Below are 18,491 nucleotides of genomic sequence, written 5' to 3' on the forward strand. Positions count from 1 at the left end.
CCAAAGTGCCTACACTGGGTATGTGAGGATCACAACTGGACCTTGAATCAATTGAAGAAGGTCATCTGGTTTACTTGGGGAAGAGATGGCACCAGGATGCACTGTAAGAAGAAGGCAAGTTGGTGAAGGGAGTGTGATGCTTTGGGCAAAGTTCTGCTGGAAAACCCTGGGTGCAGTCATTCATGTGGATGTTAATTCGGAGCATACCTCCTAATTAATTATTGTTCCAGACCAGTTACACTCCTTCATGGCATGGGTATTTTCTGACGAAAGTGGCACATTTTAGTAAGATAGTGAGCCTTGATGAACTGCACAAATAGTTTAGGAGTGGTTTGAAGAATGTGGTGAAGGGTCCAACATTTTCCCTGGCCTTTAAATTCCTCAGATCTCAACCCAATTGAGCAACCGTAGAATATGTTGAAATAGGACGTCCAATTCGCAATGGCTCCACTTCACAATTTATAGGAGTTGGAGAATCTGCTGCTAATTGCATGTACCATATACCACACAATATCTTCAGAGATCTTGTAGAATCCATTCCTATGTGGATTAGGACTATTTGAGTAACACATGGAGGAGCAACAGAATATTAGGCATATGGTCATAATTTTTTGATCATCCATGTAAATATACATTGTATTTGATTAAGTTTATTAGTAAAGTTAATAAGACTACAATAGCACACTGTGTGTGTATACATATATCTCTCTATATATTTAGCAAGGTGTATGCACTTGTCTGGTGTACACACTTTTGTATCCTCTTGCGGTGATCAAACCTTGGATATCAGCGCCTGAGTCGAAGCCTCTGACATTGAGCCACAGCGGCTGGTTGCTTCCTTTCTTCCTCCTCCTCTTGGTTAGCAGTTGTCCTTTAAAAAATGTTTCCTGCTGAAAGGACCAATTACCTCTCCCCATAGTCAAAATAATGTGATGCCTGGCATAGGCAGCTAGAAATCCTACCAAGCAGGGTCCTCCAAAACTTAACAAAATTACTATGCCTGAATGGATTCTCCTTCAGCATTCTCAGGTTCCTGTAATATAGTGCCAGATGGAAGCAAACCAGATTTTAATTCTATATAACATTGCAGCATAGTTTCCCCCCTCCATGTTTCCCCAAGGGGGGACTGAAATATGGTTTAATGCTAGCTACATTAACCATATCTATTTTGGACTCTGTTTGGCCCCTTTTGTACTTGAAAGTTATTTGGTCCAAACTGCTTTAAAATAATCGCCGATCTTACCCATTTAGGCGCAACCTTTGATGTAAATTTATGAGCAGCATCAGATAGTTGATGAGTTCTAATCCAGACCAAGTCACCCACTATGTAGTGCACCTTCAGATGATAGGCATTGAAATACTTGGCTTGTCTCAAGGTTGAACTCACCAACCTAGTCTGTACCTTCCTCCCTAATTGTGTAGGGTTATCAGCGTATGATATTGGGGTGTATCTGACGAAGGAGCTGCTTCTATCAATCAATCAAGTGGGCTCCTAATCTGAGGTCCTAGGGTAACCAGAGCAGGGGTTTCATTTAAAGCCTTATGCACTGCTGTGTTGATGGCAGAACATGCAGGTGATGGGTGTAACAGAACAAGATGCAGAGGACAGAAAGATATGGAAGAAGATGATCCACTGTGGTGACCCCTAACGGGAGCAGCCAAAAGAAGAAGATTATTTTTCTTTTTCTTTTTCTTCTTAGCAAGTGGACTACAAGAATGTGTAAATAATGAAGGCTGGCAATTTGAGCACTTACTAAATTGTACCTAAGTGCACTGTGCCATTGTGGCATTCTTTTGAAATGATGAAGTTAATAAAGCTATTGTAATAATCGTAACCTGCATGTCTTTTTCCATATGACCAACTGTAAACCTTCTTTTGCACACCCCTTTATTTCAGCAAGTTACATACCGGCAGGCATTTCTGTTATTTAGCCTCAGCTTTGCTGAATGTACCTTTAAATTAATTACTATTAGCTCTAACAGGTCTACCTTTGGGGCGGCACGGTGGCGCAGTGGGTAGCGCTGCTGCCTCGCAGTTGGGAGACCTGGGGACCTGGGTTCAATTCCCGGGTCCTCCCTGCGTGGAGTTTGCATGTTCTCCCCGTGTCTGCGTGGGTTTCCTCTGGGCGCTCCGGTTTCCTCCCACAGTCCAAAGACATGCAGGTTAGGTGGATTGGCGATTCTAAATTGGCCCTAGTGTGTGCTTGGTGTGTGGGTGTGTTTGTGTGTGTCCTGCGGTGGGTTGGCACCCTGCCCGGGATTGGTTCCCTGCCTTGTGCCCTGTGTTGGCTGGGATTGGCTCCAGCAGACCCCCGTGACCCTGTGTTCGGATTCAGCGGGTTGGATAATGGATGGATGGATGGTCTACCTTTGATAGTCATCCTGGAATGCAAGTCTATTGTTTGTGCTGTTTGATATGCTTGTTCATAACTTCTATTGGGTTCATGTCATACCAAGCAACCAGGGTTTTGGAAAGTGGTAACAGAAAAGGGAGAGCAGTTAGAAAATGGAATCCCAAACTATGTCTTACCATGCATGTATAGCAACAGGAGAAACCAATGCATTTATGGCATCTGAAATCTGAAAGATTTCCCACTATTTGTATTATCTTTTAATTTCATCATGCTATATACATAAAATGTATTTTTATGCTGTTCCTACCAACGATATTGATAATTGAGTAATACTCAAAATATTTTAATGATCAATTGATTAATCCATAAAAAATAGGTTCACATTACTAAATATTATACTTCATGTACATTTTTTAATTATAATATCATATTCCATGCTTTCTGCAGTTCTTTTTTGTTTCCACAGCTTGCCAAAATGGTCGCTGCTCTACCAAGTTTGGGCTGGAAGAGAAAATGGACAGATTTGCATCCAATATAGAAAGACTTAGCTTGTAGGTCTAAGTCAAATTTTTAAGCTACATTTATGTAATTTTGTGAACTTTCATTAAGATTGTTCATGTTACAGTATCAGTAGACAACTGTACTATCTTTTAAAGTGAAATGCTCCCAAATTATGGACAAATTCTAAAGCTTCCAAGCTTTGGTTGCAGATTGCTTGAGAAGACATATTTTTCTTTTCTTAAATCGAGTCAATCATGTAACATAGTTACTCATAAAGCTGTATTTATTTATTTATATAATCTGCAGTGTATATACAGTAGGTGTGGGTAAGTCAATAATTATCTACATTTTGTATAGGTTGGCTGCACAGCTTTTCCTAGGCACATGTGGAAACATGGAGTGTCTGTTGTCATAGTGGTAAAGCTTCAACCTTGACGAGACACTATCTGTTGTAATTTTCTAGAAGTAAACGTGACCACTCCACTCTCTATTTGCACCAAAGAAGAGTAACAAGCAGTAAACTGCTTTTTATGAGCTGACATTGTACCAAGGGCTAAAATCCACACAGTTTGAAAACCCCAGCAAAGTGTTTATGAATGGATTGAGAAGCACAAAAATGGTCAGACAAATGCTAAGCATAAAGAAGGAGTGGGATGCCTGTCCATGTCAACTACCGACAACAACATTGAATAAGTCTGTACCATGATTCTGATGAGGATTTCATCCCATGGTAGACCTTCAGTGTTCACTTTTGGGGGTATATAAAGGTATTAGTATGTTTTTCACTCAATCTCATTTCATTCCTATCTGAAGAGGAAGAACACTACATGAAGGAGGAAATGGCATCAATTCCACTCCGGCCCTTCCAGTCTTAAGAGTAAAGACATGTCTCCTCTTCAGTCCAGTGTCATTTGGCCAGCAGACATAAGAAAGACTGGTCCAAGCTCCTACAACTGTGTTGTTGTGATATTTGTAGCAATACAATGTTACCCCTAGCTTTTCCCTGCAATATTTATGCATCCAGATCTCACATTAAATGGGGTCCTTTAATCCCAACACTTTGACTAATTAGTCAATAATAATAATTTGACTAAACATTACATCTTGCCTGAAGAAGGGGCCTGAGTTGCCTCGAAAGCTTGCATGTTGTAATCTTTTTATTTAGCCAATAAAATGTGTCATTTTGCTTGACTTTTCACTACATTCATAATGGCTAACACGGTACAACACCCTAGTACTTCCTTTCTACAAATATGCAAAAATTACCCAGACTCATCTTTCACGTTTTTTTATTCACTTTACTATTTACTTCAACAGGCTTACTAATATAAGGCACTGTTTATTAAAGGCAGATTCTGACAGTTGAAATATTTCTTCTGCATATTAAAGATAGAGCTACCACAGAAGGCAGCAATGTGTATATTTCAGGTCAGTGTTTGCTCTTGATTTAAGTTGTATCCTTTTACATTTGAAAGAAAATATTTCATGAGAATTATTTCTTCCCCACTGAGGAGAGAGACCACTGCAGACCTCAGTAGCTTGAAACTCTCACAGTCGGGGTCTGTGCATTCCAGAAAAACTGATAAACAAAAATCTCAAAGATTTATCTCTTTCCCTGCTAGAAGACACTATATATCCAGTAGCCTGTTAACATGAGGTTAATTTTTCAGAGGCTACAGGTAAGTATTACTAAATCATTCATTTCTGACATTGGGTAAGATGTGTATGTGTCTTGTTTTCTTTTATTCATATATATATATATATATATATTATATACACACACACACATATATACAGTATATATGTGTGTGTATAATTTATGTATGTACATATTTATTGTTCCCTTAGTCTTTATCTTAGAAACATAAGAAATTTGACAAACAAGAGGAGACAATTCAGTCAATCATTTCCATTTGTTCCACTAATTGCTAAGCTGTCTCAATATCTCATTCTGAGTCTTCTTAAATGTTGTTAGGATTTCTGCTTCAAATACATGTCTCAGTAGCTTGTTCCAGAGTCCCACAATCATTTGCATAAAGAAGTGCTTCCTGGCTTCAGTTTTAAATGCACTTCCCCTTAATTTCCACTGCAGACCATGAATACGTGATTCACCCTTAAACCAAATGATTGTTGCTTAGATCAATGCCTTTGAGAATTTTAAATACCTGAATTAGGTCCTTACACAGTCTTCTCTGCTTGAGACTAAACAGGTTTAATTTGCTGCATCTGTCAAAGTTGGACATGTCCTTAAGTCCTGGGATGCACCTGGTTGCTCTCCTCTGTACAGCTTCACGTGCTGCTATGTCTTTCTTGTACCATGGTGACCAGAACTACACACAATACTCCAGATGTTGTACACTCCAAGCATAATGTAAAGAGTTTTTATAATATAACCTAACATTTTATTTGCCTTTTTAATTGCTTCTGCGCATTGCTTGGTTGATGGAAATGTTGTGTCAACATAAACCCCTAAATCCTTTTCAGAGGTTGCTTTCTTCATGACAGTGACTCCCATCTTGTATTTGTAATTGATGTTCCTTTGGCCCTCGTGTTTCACTTTGAACTTTTCTAAATTAAACTGCATTTCCAGGTGTTCGCCCCATTCCAAAGGTTGTCCAGCTCACCTTGAATTCTTTTTACTGCCTCATCAGTGTCTGTCATACCTCCAATTTTAGTGTTATCTGTGAATTTGACAAGTTTACTAACTATACCAGAATCAGAAAACAAAATGGTCCAAGGACAGACCCCTGGGGGACTCCACTGATGACCTTGCTCCATGTGGAGCATTATCCTCTTATCTGTACTCTTTGTCTCCTGCAGGTTAATCAACTAGATTTTTACAAAATCCAGTTTTGTAAATTACCTTTGATGCCTACAGTTTCTAGTTTCAGAATTAATTTTTGGTGTATGAGTGTAGCAAACGCTTTTGGAAAGTCTAGGTAAATAATGTTGTATGCTTTGTTTTTCTCAACTATTCCAGTTGCTTTTTCAAAACAAATCTAAAATTTGGTTTCACAGGACCTTCCTCTCATAAATCCATGTTTTATTATAGTTATCATAATTTTGCATGTCACAGAAGTTAAGACTAATTGGTCTGTAATTACTAGGATCCGTTTTGTCTCCCTTCTTGAAGATTGGAGTCACATTTGAACTTTCCAGTCCTCAGGAACTTACTTCTCCTTTCTGAGTTGACTAATGAAATATGCCTAATAAGGGTTTATAGATGACGTCTTTCATTTCTTTCAATACATAAGGCAAAATCCCATCAGGTCCAGGGGTTTTATTACTTTTCAATGTATTGAGGGCTTGAAGCACACCTGACTCTTCTATTTTAAAATCTATGAACTCATGTTTGTTTTTACTTCTGCGAGAAGCATTCCTCTTGTTTCTTTCTTTATACATAAAGTACTTGAGTGAAATATTTGTTTAGTTCATTTGCTATTTCCTTCACATTTTCATTGATTCCTCCATTTGTGTCCCTAAGGTTTTTTAAATTCTCTTTTATCATCTTTTTCTAGTAGTAGAGTCGTGGAGTACTACTAAAAAATTGCTTGCTGTTTGTTTTTGGCTTCTCTAGCAATTTTTTTTTTTGCTTTCTCTTTTGACATTTCAAATATCTTTGCTGCAGTTTTCACTATTCTTCTACATCAGAATTATCTGGCTTTTTTTAATTTTAATTTTCTTAATTTTAAATTTATTCATAACTTCAAGTGGAACTCGGCGCAATAAAAAATTAATCCTTAAGTAGTCGGCTGGGTAAATACACATAGCCGCACAGCAAAAAAACAAAAAAATTGGCAGATTCCTCACTAAAATTTCCTTGTGTTGGGACAGCTGTCAGTAGAATTCACTTTCCATTTCTCATCTTTTGGTTCTCTTAACAGGACTGTAAAGAGTGAAGGAGATTCTGTCAGTTGAGCAAAGGATGGGTTTAAGGAGACCTGAGGCATCTTTCAAAGGTAATTTCTGGTGTGACAAGGAAAGTTTGCTTATGCCAGTTTTCAATTACTTTCTGTTTTTTGCTGCCATTTCATTTTGTGGAATTTCTAGCAGATTGATGGTGAGAGCTGCAAGGCAGTGTTAGCTGAACCTAATGAAAAGTGTAACAGAAATACGGAAATATTCAAAGGGTGAATACTTTCTGAACATTTCTGACAAGATCATTTTGGATGGCAGGCCACTGAGACGATTAATAAAGGGTGCAGGAGAAGAAATGTTTGTCAGCAACTAGTAGGGTCAGAGCTGTGCAGTCAGTTCTAAATCAAAGCACCACATCCTTAACATAAACCAGAAACTCTTAGTCAAGGACTAAAGCATGAAGTTCTAAAGCTAATTGATTCAGAAAGGCCCACACTGAAGTCTTCAGACAGTTATCCACAATCAAGTACAACCAAGAGGAATTTGAAACTGACCTTTATACTGTTGTGGTGGTGATGCCACAAGCCACAAACTTCCAGCTTTCCCTGCATACCATCTCGTTAGCAACCTTCAACAATAGCTTCACAAATTAGTGGCACCCATAATAGCGGGAGAGCAAAATTAATTTTTAACACCATGAAATCTCAGAACAAGAAAGAAACATCCATCCATTTTCAGAACACACTTATCCAAAGCAACGACATGGGGGTAGCTGGAGCCTATCCCAGCAAGGCAGAAACAACTCCTGAACAGGGCATCAGTCCATTGCACATAGAAAAGAAGAGGTGGACCAAGAAGAAAAGGTAAACAGAATATCTACATCAAACTGCAGGAAAGCTGACAGAAGTAAGTCATAGAAATTTCTAAACCAGAATCTATACAGGAACACTCACAAAGCTCTTCTTAAGTTATCCACATAGCTGGACCGTGCTTCTTTTAAACTGCATTCTTTTATGCTGTTGTGGGAATAACAAACGGTATTCCTGAATTCTGGGGTAACACCTCTAGCAACCTTTATGACACGCAGGCTGAACACAAATTGTAGCACCAATTCAAGAAAGTAGAGCACCTGAAGGAAACTCACGCAGACACAAGGAGGGCATGTAAACTTCATGCAGGGACCACCTGGGATGTGGATCCCAATCTCCTTATTGTGAGGCAGCAGTACTACTGATGTGGTACCAAGCTAACCCAAAAAAGAAACTTCAGAAATGAATTCCTGGTCTTCAAAATCCTAATTCACATGTATAAATTTTATCTAAAGATCAAAAAAAAATCCAGGAAAATAGTAAATAGGCTGGTTTCCTCCCACAGTCCAAAGACATGCAGGTTAGGTGGATTGGCGATTCTAAATTGGCCCTAGTGTGTGCTTGGTGTGTGGGTGTGTTTGTGTGTGTCCTGCGGTGGGTTGGCACCCTGCCCGGGATTGGTTCCTGCCTTGTGCCCTCTGTTGGCTGGGATTGGCTCCAGCAGACCCCCGTGACCCTGTGTTCAGATTCAGCGGGTTGGAAAATGGATGGATGGATAGTAAATAGGGTAGCTAGTCCTAAAATCGATGGAATTTGGCCTGGAGCACAGAAACAAGAATGTTTATTTCATCACGTACCTTGTGGTAGTGCACACACACTCCGGCTGCTCTAGGATGGTCCAGTACACTCAGTAAGCAGAGAGATGAAAGGGTTTTCCAGTCATTACTCAAAATTACTGAATTGTCCTGATACATAAGGGAGTATTTAGTATGTCGTTTCAAACTTAGTCCATTATATAATGAAATATATAAGCTTACAAGCTCAAACAATCTATCATGGTTGAAAAAGTCATTTTTTGCCAGCTTGAGTATTCATGTAATACCTGTCAGTACTTTTTCATTACATTGAGCATGTAGGTGTGTGTTGTTTGTTCTAAATTTTGTGAAAGCTTTTCAAGTCATGGCATCCAATTTAGGGTTTCTCTTACTGTGTACATAAGATATTGCCAGATTGTGTCCAAGGTTTTTGCTTTATTTTGCACAACTTGTGATCTTTACCAACATTTTATTGAGCCTTTCTGTCATTATATTGGTTTGAGAATGGTGGATATTTTGTAGTTTGTTTCATTATGGACTTTGTTTTACAACATTTTTTTAAATTAATTTTTAAGTGGAAGGAACTATATTAGCTATGTTTGATGTGAAATGTTACTTTTACTACAAAGCAGTTTGATATAATAATGGCTGGGGCAGTAGAGTTTAACACATTAGAACAATCTAGACAAGAACAGGCCATTCAGCCCAACAAAGCTCGCCAGTCCTATCCATTTAATTCTTCTAATAAAACATCAAGTCGAGTTTTGAAAGTCCCTAAAGTCTTACCATCTACGGCACTACTTCATAGCTTTTTCCAAGTGTCAATGGTTCTCTGTATGAAGAAAAACTTCCTAAAATTTGTTTGAAATTTACCTTTAACAAGTTTCCAACTATGCCCCATGTTCTTGATGAATTAATTTTAAAATAACAGTCTCAATCCACTGTACTAATTCCCTTCATAATTTTAAACACTTCAGTCATGTCAATTCTTAATCCTCTTTTGCTTAAAATTGGCTTACTGGTTCAATTGTCACCTCTTCCTTGCTGTGTGGCACTAAGTGGGTCATTTAACCCTCCCTTACTCAATGTAAGTGTTCATACTGTATCCTAATTTGGTCACTTTGGATTATATTCACATAATAATATGTCAGCACTATTGCCAGGCTTACTAAATTTGCTTTTCAAAAACAACTAACCTTTTCACTGTGTGGATGTCCCAAGAATGTGCACAGTGGAGTACGTACCTCTGTTTATCTGTGATATGGCAGCCATGTTGTGTACTCAGTGCTTCTCATAAGTGCTTCTCATAAAGTCATCACCAGTCAACTTTATAAGATTGCAACAATGTATGCTCAGTATCCTAGTCATGGGATTCTCAAAAGAAAACACTTTGTAGTGTGACTTAATCTTAATTTTTTTCTTTTCTTTTTTTATTAGGGCTTTATTCTTGATTAGTTTGGCTTCTGAATTCTATTTGGTTTTTCTGACTTTGATTCTTGTCCCAAGATGCTTTGTTCGCTAGATTAATTATTCTTTTCTCATTTGATTTCTGCCCACTCTGAAACTGTTAAGCCCCATGAACCTTTTACTTACAAATGATTCCAGGCACAGATATTTGTTAATTTGTTATTTAAAATCTCTACTTAACATCGAAGAGTGCTGTGAATGGGAGAGCAGAGCTCTATTGGTGTTGACTTAATGCTTCTTAGGAGTTTCTTTCTTCTTCCAGGTAACCTTTGTTCCTTTGAGCATCTCTTCTTATAAATTGCCTTCCATTTTATCTTATATCAATGACAGACATTTCAGTGATTCTATATGTGAGCCAGACTTGCCACTTTAGATGTGTAACTCTTAGACATATATAGGCCCTATTCTGCTCTTTCAAGAAACAGTAGCCCTCATATACAGATGGCACTTTGTGCTTCTCTAGCCTGCATAGCTTTCCTCTCTTTACAATCACTCACAATCATCCTTACAGATCTTTCAAAGGTAAGCAGCAAGTACTTTGGATAATTTTCCATATAATACATTTGATAGGAACAGGTACTCATGGACCAGGAGACTGCAATCCAACCTCACCATCAGATATAGTGGAGCATGCTGAGTATTGTAATGGTGTCCCATTGTACAACTAATGCAAAGCTCCATTCCACTCCTGGTACCAAATGTGAGTAAATTAGACTCCATGTGTTCTGGAAAGAAGGATGGGTCAGAATTTTAGAACTGGATTAGGACCAAGAGATGAGACGGAAACGTTAATCAGAAAACAAGGAGGGATTCAAAGGCCAGGGATCCTACACTAGCCAAAGTAATCCAAAAATCAAAGATCTTTGCCATAAGTTGTTAACCCTTATTCAGAAGCATCATCACTAACATCAAGAGGCAATTTGAGTGTATCTACGTAAACACTGGCGACACCTTAAATATCGTCACATTGGTGATGTCACTCCTTGTGACTTCAGGTAACCATAACCTAGCAACATGTTGTTTAAAATCTATCTATCTATCTATCTATCTATCTATCTATCTATCTATCTATCTATCTATCTATCTATCTATCTATCTATCTATCATGTATCAAGTGCAAAACTTAAAAAATACAACAGATTTCTAATCCCAGTTTCACTTTCAACGTTCAAAGTCTTAAAAATCAATGCAAGGCGTCAGAGAAAAATTTAGAAAGCCGTAATAAAATAGGCAAGGTTCAGGAAAATCCTAATGTTATGTTGATTAAAAGCCTTCAAATTCCATTCTGAATTTTGTAAGGCTTTGGTAACTAGAGCTGCTGTTCCTGGACTGCCAGGACTGGCTGCTCAATGTGCACTTAAATTACCAGTTATGACACTAATGTGTTCTGTGGTTTACTAGGATACTCCCTCTCAGAAACAACATTAGGTGTAAGGTTTTTGTATAGTCAAGTTTACACAATAAAAAAACAAGAAATCTGCTTTCTCAGTGACATCCAAATAGATAAGAATAAAACTACATATGGGTAACACATTAGAAATTCACAAAAAGCAATGTTTCCATATTTGAAAACTATTCTTTGATAAGTATTTCTTAATAACCGACATACCGTGCATATTTACAGGACACTCCTACAATGATATTACTTTTAACAAATTTGTTTAAAACTCATATGACACTGGAGAGAAAGGAATACCTGGCATGGGTCGTTAAAATGTATATCCTCTCCAAAGTGAATGTCATGTTATGTAGTGCATGCAGGAATGCATGTAATGGGGGTCTGTCATCAGCTGAGATGATTCCAAGTTTCTTCCTCTTTCTTCCAGTCATCCATCTAAGCCACCGTAATGCTGGCTGCATGTTAGATAACCTAATAATAATAAAATTATTTACATTTACAGTATATACAGTAACACTTTTCTCCCTACTCCCTTTGCAAACTCCATGCAGGGAGAACCTGGGATATAAACCCATGTTCTCCTTACGCAAAGCTACTGGAGCTTTTTTAAAATTGTGATTTGTCAGATCACTAAACCAGGCAATGCCAATAAAAGTGATGACAGAGACGATCATGCGTCAGTAAATGGACAACAGCAGATTCCAGCTCACTTTGTAAAGTCAGAGTGTACAAAGGAGAAATCAGCACTGATTGCATTTAGAATTGACATTTTTTAATATATTCCTCCTAGATTTTACCAACGTGCGTTCCAAGATATGTAACATATACACAGTGTATATATATTAATATATATGTGTGTGTGTGTGTGTGTGTATATATACAGTATATATATATATATATATATATATATATATATATATATATATATATATATATATATATATATATATATATATATGTATATATATATATAGTCGCAAAAAATAGACATAAGAGTCATAAAAAGGTTTGGGGCAGCCACCCGTATATTGGTATCCTGGCTGCAAAGTTGCAAAATGTATAATAGTGCACAAAACCGAGTCCAAAACAGAACTGAGGGAATAGGGAAAAGGTGGAGGCTTTTATAGGGGAAGACAGGAAGTAAGATCAAAGGGGTCGGGCTCATAGGGGTCTTCAGCCATAGACTCGAGCACAGACGTGACATCACAGGGGCCAGAGCTGGCAAGGTCTTCTTCCATAGGCTCGGACCCAGAAGTGATGTCAAAAGGGTCAAGTGGAATCTCCTGTGAATGGTCTGCATCCCAGTCTGATTCGGAATTGCCCTTACTCAAGCTCTTTAGCTGCTTCCCATGCGCTTTGTCTCAGCATGGCCCCCAGGCTTGTGTCTGAAGCGTCCCTCTGGAGGATGAAACGTAAAGAAGACTTAGGTGCTTTCAAAACAGGTGCGGACACAAGGGCCTGCTTCAAGTCACTAAATGCAGCGCCTGTCTTGTCAGTCCATACCACAAAATTTGGGGCCCTCTTCTTTGTCAAATCAGTCAAGGGCACCGCTGTCTCTGAGAACCAGGGCACAAACCAGTGGTAGTACCCCGCCAGCCCAAGAAAGGCTTGGACCTTCCTTTTGGTTCATGGACGGGCCATTTCAAAATGGCATCTACTTTGTAGCACTGTGGCTTCACGGTACCCCGACCCACCAGGTAGCCTAAATACTTGACTTTGTTCAATACAAAGAAACATTTCTTCGGATTAATCCGAAGTCCGGCCTCACCAAGTGTCCACAATACCGCTTTTACCTGCTGTTGGTGTTCCGTCCATGTGCTGGAATAGATGACCATGTCATCCAGGTAGGCAGCACTATATGAATTATGGGGCCTGAGCACTTTGTCCACCAGATGCTGGAAAGTTACCGGAGCCCCATGTAACCCAAATGGAAGGACACAATACTGCCAGTGTCCGCTAGGGATACTAAACGTGGTTTTAACCTTTGCGGAGTCCATTAAAGGAACCTGCCAGTACCCCTTTGTCATGTCCAGCATGGTCAAATACTGAGCTTGTCCTAGCCTCTCGAGGAGGTCGTCCACTCGTGACATTGGATAAGCATCAAATTGGGAGACTTGATTAAGCTGACGGAAGTCATTGCAAAACCTCCAACTCCCGTCAGGCTTATTGACCAAGACGATGGGACTGGACCAGGGACTATAACTTTCCTCTGTTACTCCTAGTTCCAGCATGTGCTTGATCTCAAGCTCCACTTCAGCTCTTTTTGCCTCAGGAAGGCGATACAGACGTTCTTGGATTACAAGCCTGGGCTCTGTCACAATGTCATGCTCAATCAGAGTGGTCCTTCTGGGGTTTTCACTCACTACCTCCAGGACGGACAGGATAACTGTTTCCAGCTCCTGTTGCTGTCTGGGACTTAAATCCATACTGAAGTTAAGCCTACTCACGTGAGCAAAGAGTGAGCGAGGCTAACCAGAGGAGGGATCAGGATCCCTATCATTCCACGGTTTCAGAAGATTTACATGATAAACCTGCTCCCTCTGCCAACAATTGGGTTGACTTATCAAATAGTCGATGAGTCCTTTCCTCTCCTTAACTTCATATGGAACTTGCCAGTGGGCTAGTAACTTAGAGTGGGAGTTAGGTACTAGAACCATGACCCAATCTCCCGGGTCGAACTCCCAGAGAGACGTGCCTCGGTCATAATATCGGACCTGTGCTGCTTGAGCCTCTTCCATGTGACTTTTAAGGAGGGGCCGAATTTTACCAAATCTATCGCGTAATTGCGCGATATACTCCAATATATTTGTAGAGGGAAGGACCTCTTCTTTCCATTCTTCCTTTAAAATTTCTAATTTGCCCCGGGACTGTCACCCATACAATAATTAAAAGGGGAGAACCCCATAGAGGCTCGTGGGACTTCCCGATAGGCATAAAGGATGAGTGGGGCGCTGATCCCAATTCCTTCCATCCTCGTTGACCACCTTACAAAGCATTTGTTTGAGAGTCTGATTAAATCTCTCTACCAGACCGTTGGTTTGAGGATGATACACCGCGGTCTTTAGATGCTTTATTTTAAGTAACTTGGCAGTCTCCTTGAATGTCTCCAAGGTTAAAGGCGTCCCTTGGTCCGTCAGAACTTCCTTAGGGAATCCGACTCGCGCAAAGACCCCTACCAATTCCCGTGTGATGGCTTTAGAATTAGCTGAGTGCAACAGAACAGCTTTGGTGTATTTGGTAGCATAATCCATGAAGACTAAAATGTACTTGTGTCCTCAGGCTGAGGGCTCTAGGGGTCCGACTAAATCGGTCACAATTCTGTGAAATGGGACATCAGTTAGGGGAATAGGAACGAGAGGCACTGTCCTTCCTAGGAATTTGTCGCAATTGACACTCTGGGCAGGAAGTGCAAAAGCGACGAACCACCTCATTGATTCCCGGCCAATAAAAGCAGAGCTTGATCCGCTCCAGGGTTTTCTCGGTGCCCAGCTGGCCACCTAGGAAGTGGGGTGCACATAACTGGTATGCTGGTACACATGCTCGACAAAAATTGTAAATGCGTAACTTCATCTGTGTCCCTATGGCGCCGGTGCGTACCTGACGGTCAGAGAGGGTATTGACACCTCATGTTGCTAATATACATTGTTTTCTTTTTGGTTTTGATTATCTTGTGTTGCCAATATGTCTAAAAAACAACAGATATTAAGCAGCTACTTTGGCGTTTCACCACCTGCAAAGAATCAACAAGCCTAGCCAGAGCAGAAAAAAAGAGTTTTTTTCTGAAAAGTGGCTCCAAGATGTGCCATGGCTTGAAGCTAATGATGAGCGCACTGAAATGTGGTGTAAGTTGTGCCACTCACATCCACATATCGCAGACAAAACAAGTGCATTTTACACAGGCTCAAAGAATTTCAGTCTTCCGTTATTTGACAAACATGAAAAGAGCAAGGAGCACATGAATGTAGTACAAGCTATTTCTAATAAACAAGCTAGTCAGGAAGAAATTTCCACTTGCTAGATGGTGAACAAAGGTAAATGAAGAACAATGGCAAGCTCTGTGTAATATTTTTCTCCTTGCCTTTCATAAAGCTAAACACGCTCGTCCCCTATCTTCCTATGCTGAAGATATTCCTTTACTGGAGCAGCTAGGAGTATTTGTCGGAACTGCGTATCATTCACGTGAGGCGGCCACACGGATAATGCAGACCATTGCACACACAATCAGCGTGGAGTTGAAAGTTGGAGTCTGCTGAATTTTGGGGACTGATTTTTGATGGATCGGAAGACATCATTAAAACCGAGCATGAGATCGTTTTCATTGTGTCTGTGTCCAACATCGGGCAGTTTACCACGGAATTCCTTGGCCTAATCGAACTGGGTGCTAACCGATCTGCGCAGTCTGTAACAGACAGACTCGTTAAACATTACCAGGAAGCAGGCTTGGGCAACTGGAAGAGAAAGTTGGTCGCCGTAGGAGACTCCCTTGTGCACATTCTGTGCACCGTACACACACTAGAAAACTGAGGAAAATCAGCTGATCGCAACGTTCCGTCAAGCTGCTGCAGTTTTATTTACAAAAAGGTGAAGCAGAAAATACGCCTGTGCTTAAGAAGTTGTGTGAAGAGAACAGGATCTCCTTTGTGAAACTGGGTAAATTTCATAATATCTGATGGTCTGCATAGAGGCATGACACACTGCTAAAAATATCAAGATTATTGCCAGCTATTAAAATGCAACTGGCCACAAGTGATAACAGTGACTTAAAGCATATCTGCACAGACCAATTTCAGTGTTTTCTGGGCAACGTGCCTGACATTGGCAAGATTTTGAAGACCACATCCATTGTGTTTCAGAAGGAAAAGCTGAGCATTGGAGAATGTAAGGATGAACTCATGGTGGCCATAGGACAGTTTACACTTTTGCTTGATGCTGAAGGCCACTACAGAGCATATACTGTTTCTAATGCTGATGCTGACAGGGATAAGATAAACTTACTCAGGGGGTTAATTGAGGAGTTTGGAATCAGATATGACTCACTGAAGTCATGTGATCATTTCTTAGTATTTGATCCTTCAACCTGGCCTCAGGAAATACAAGATTTGTGGCAACACAACAGTTTGTACCATTCTTCAGAATTATGAAGCCACACTGAGTCTTGACAAAGACACAACTGTCATAGAATGGATGCGCTTAAAGCAAACAGGGAAATGCTTGGCAGCATCCTCTGTGTATGACTTGGTCCAGATAATAAATACAAGCAATCCAGATCTTTACTCCAACATTGTCAAATTGGTTAAACTGTCTCTTACACTGCCTTTGAGCAGTGCAGCCTGTGAGAGGGGATTCTCAAATCTTAACATAATAAAAAACAAGCACAGATCTCATCTGTTACATGCTCGCCTCATGGCCCTAATGCACATCCACCAGTCAAAGAACACCATAGAGACATTTGACCCAAAACCAGCGGTTGACCAGTGGATGGAGACAGCTAAGCGGAGGCTTAACCAAGGAGAGGGAGATGCATCTGCAGCATCATCATCTACCATGCAGGAAGCTGAGGTAGACAGCGAGGAGGACAGTGAGGAAGGCTGCACTTATTAAAACCTTACTCTGTATAGAGTGATCAGGTATGTCTGATTCTTACCTCTTTTTAAGCTGCTGCTATATTTTTATTTTATTATTATTGTTGTATCTGAATTTATTTTTTACCCTAATTCTTTTACCTTCCTGTTAAATCTGTTATAAAAATTGTTTTATTTCAATTTCTTTGGCAAAACTGTTTATGGTCATGCCAATAAAGCTCTTTGAATTGAATTGCGTAGCAAACTCCATCTGATGGTACTCACTTGAGTAACTCACTGAAAAAGTTATGTGCACCCCTGCCTAAAGGTTTGGATGTGGTTCAGAGAGTTCTTCACCTCTATCCCAGCTGACATTTCTGGCATTTTTATAAAGCACTGCCCCATGTTCATTTTGGACACTGAAATCACTGATTTCTGACCTTGTAAAAAAATACTTAGTTCATTACCAAAAAGGTTGTGGTTAGAAAAAGTTTTCCTCATGCACCATTTCACTTTATTTAAGGAATTTGCTGTCAAACTTGCTTTGCTTCTGCCTCATTTTTCTCATGTTGTTTTTCCAGTATGTTAATATCTTTGGTGATCCATGACTTGCTCTTTTAGTACACTACTAGTTTTCTCTTTAATAATCTTTCATGACTTGTACAATCTCATACAGCTACTGACACTGGGACATCAGCACATCCCAGTCAGTGCAGGACAACACTGCTGTGGCTCTGCCAGTTTTCGGTCGTCCAGTTTAACCAACAGCTGTGTTTTCTTGTTTCGGTTCCTGCTGATATTTTGCTAGTAACTGAATGCTTTTGTGGTTAGACACACTGTATCCAGCAGGGGGCGTTAGCTCCCTTGTTGGAATGAGTTCTTTTGTAATTGCTGCGTGTTACATACAGTAACCCTAATCTACAGTATACAGATATGATACGGCGGTAAGAAATCACATAGAAGAAGTAACTTAGCTTTCTTTAATGATGGCTTACGCTGCGTAACAGACGAAGGAAGCTGATGGCAAGAACCCAGTTCGGGAGTGGGGGCCCAATGTGTAGAGTCTTGTCATTTTCGTTGCTGCATTGGAAGGATTTTCAAGATCAGATGACGTTATCTCCCATCCGTCTGTCAGCTTCAAAGGTGTGCCCAGCAATGTTCCAAGGCTTTATACTCTTTCTTCATGTGCAGGCCCCCACTTAGGTGAATCATGCCATTCCAAACAAGGCAAAGAGGATACAATTTCATGCTGAGTTTGACACACACAAATAGTATACAGTGGTCATCAGTTTGACTTCCCATTTCGCAGTTGTCCCTAACTAGCTATCTTGTCTTAAGATGCTTGCCTAATTGGCGGAGTGGTGGCTCTGAGGCTAGGGATCTGCATTGGTAATCGGAAGGTTGCCGGTTCGAATCCCGTAAATGCCAATAGGGACTCTGCTCTGTTGGGCCCTTCAGCAAGGTCCTTAACCTGCAATTGCTGAGCGCTTTGAGTAGTGAGAAAAGCGCTATATAAATGCAAAGAATTATTATTATTATTATTATTATTATAGCAGTTCTTATATGGTGAACTCCTGTGCTAAATCTGGCTCTATGTCAAATGTGCATGTGAGTAGAAAAAGGCAGATTTATAAAATATATTTGCACAGTGACATATTAAACTTATACACTTATTACACACACCCAAACCTGTTCTGCAATGGGACTTGTCAGTGTTTCTGTGTCCC

The 18,491-nt window shown here is 39.9% G+C and overlaps 1 long non-coding RNA gene across 1 annotated transcript in view; it reads left to right on the forward strand.

The window, feature by feature from the left end:
• The first annotated feature begins 15,425 nt into the window (after nt 1-15,425).
• Nucleotides 15,426-18,491, forward strand: part of LOC114651787 (uncharacterized) — a 40,364-nt gene continuing 37,298 nt past the window's right edge. Inside the window, exon 1 of the long non-coding RNA XR_003716236.1 lies at nt 15,426-16,830. This is a non-coding gene — a long non-coding RNA (uncharacterized LOC114651787). The remainder of the gene's footprint in view (nt 16,831-18,491) is intronic.

This window comes from Erpetoichthys calabaricus, chromosome 5 (genome assembly GCF_900747795.2).
Source record: "Erpetoichthys calabaricus chromosome 5, fErpCal1.3, whole genome shotgun sequence".
NCBI lineage: Eukaryota > Metazoa > Chordata > Cladistia > Polypteriformes > Polypteridae > Erpetoichthys > Erpetoichthys calabaricus.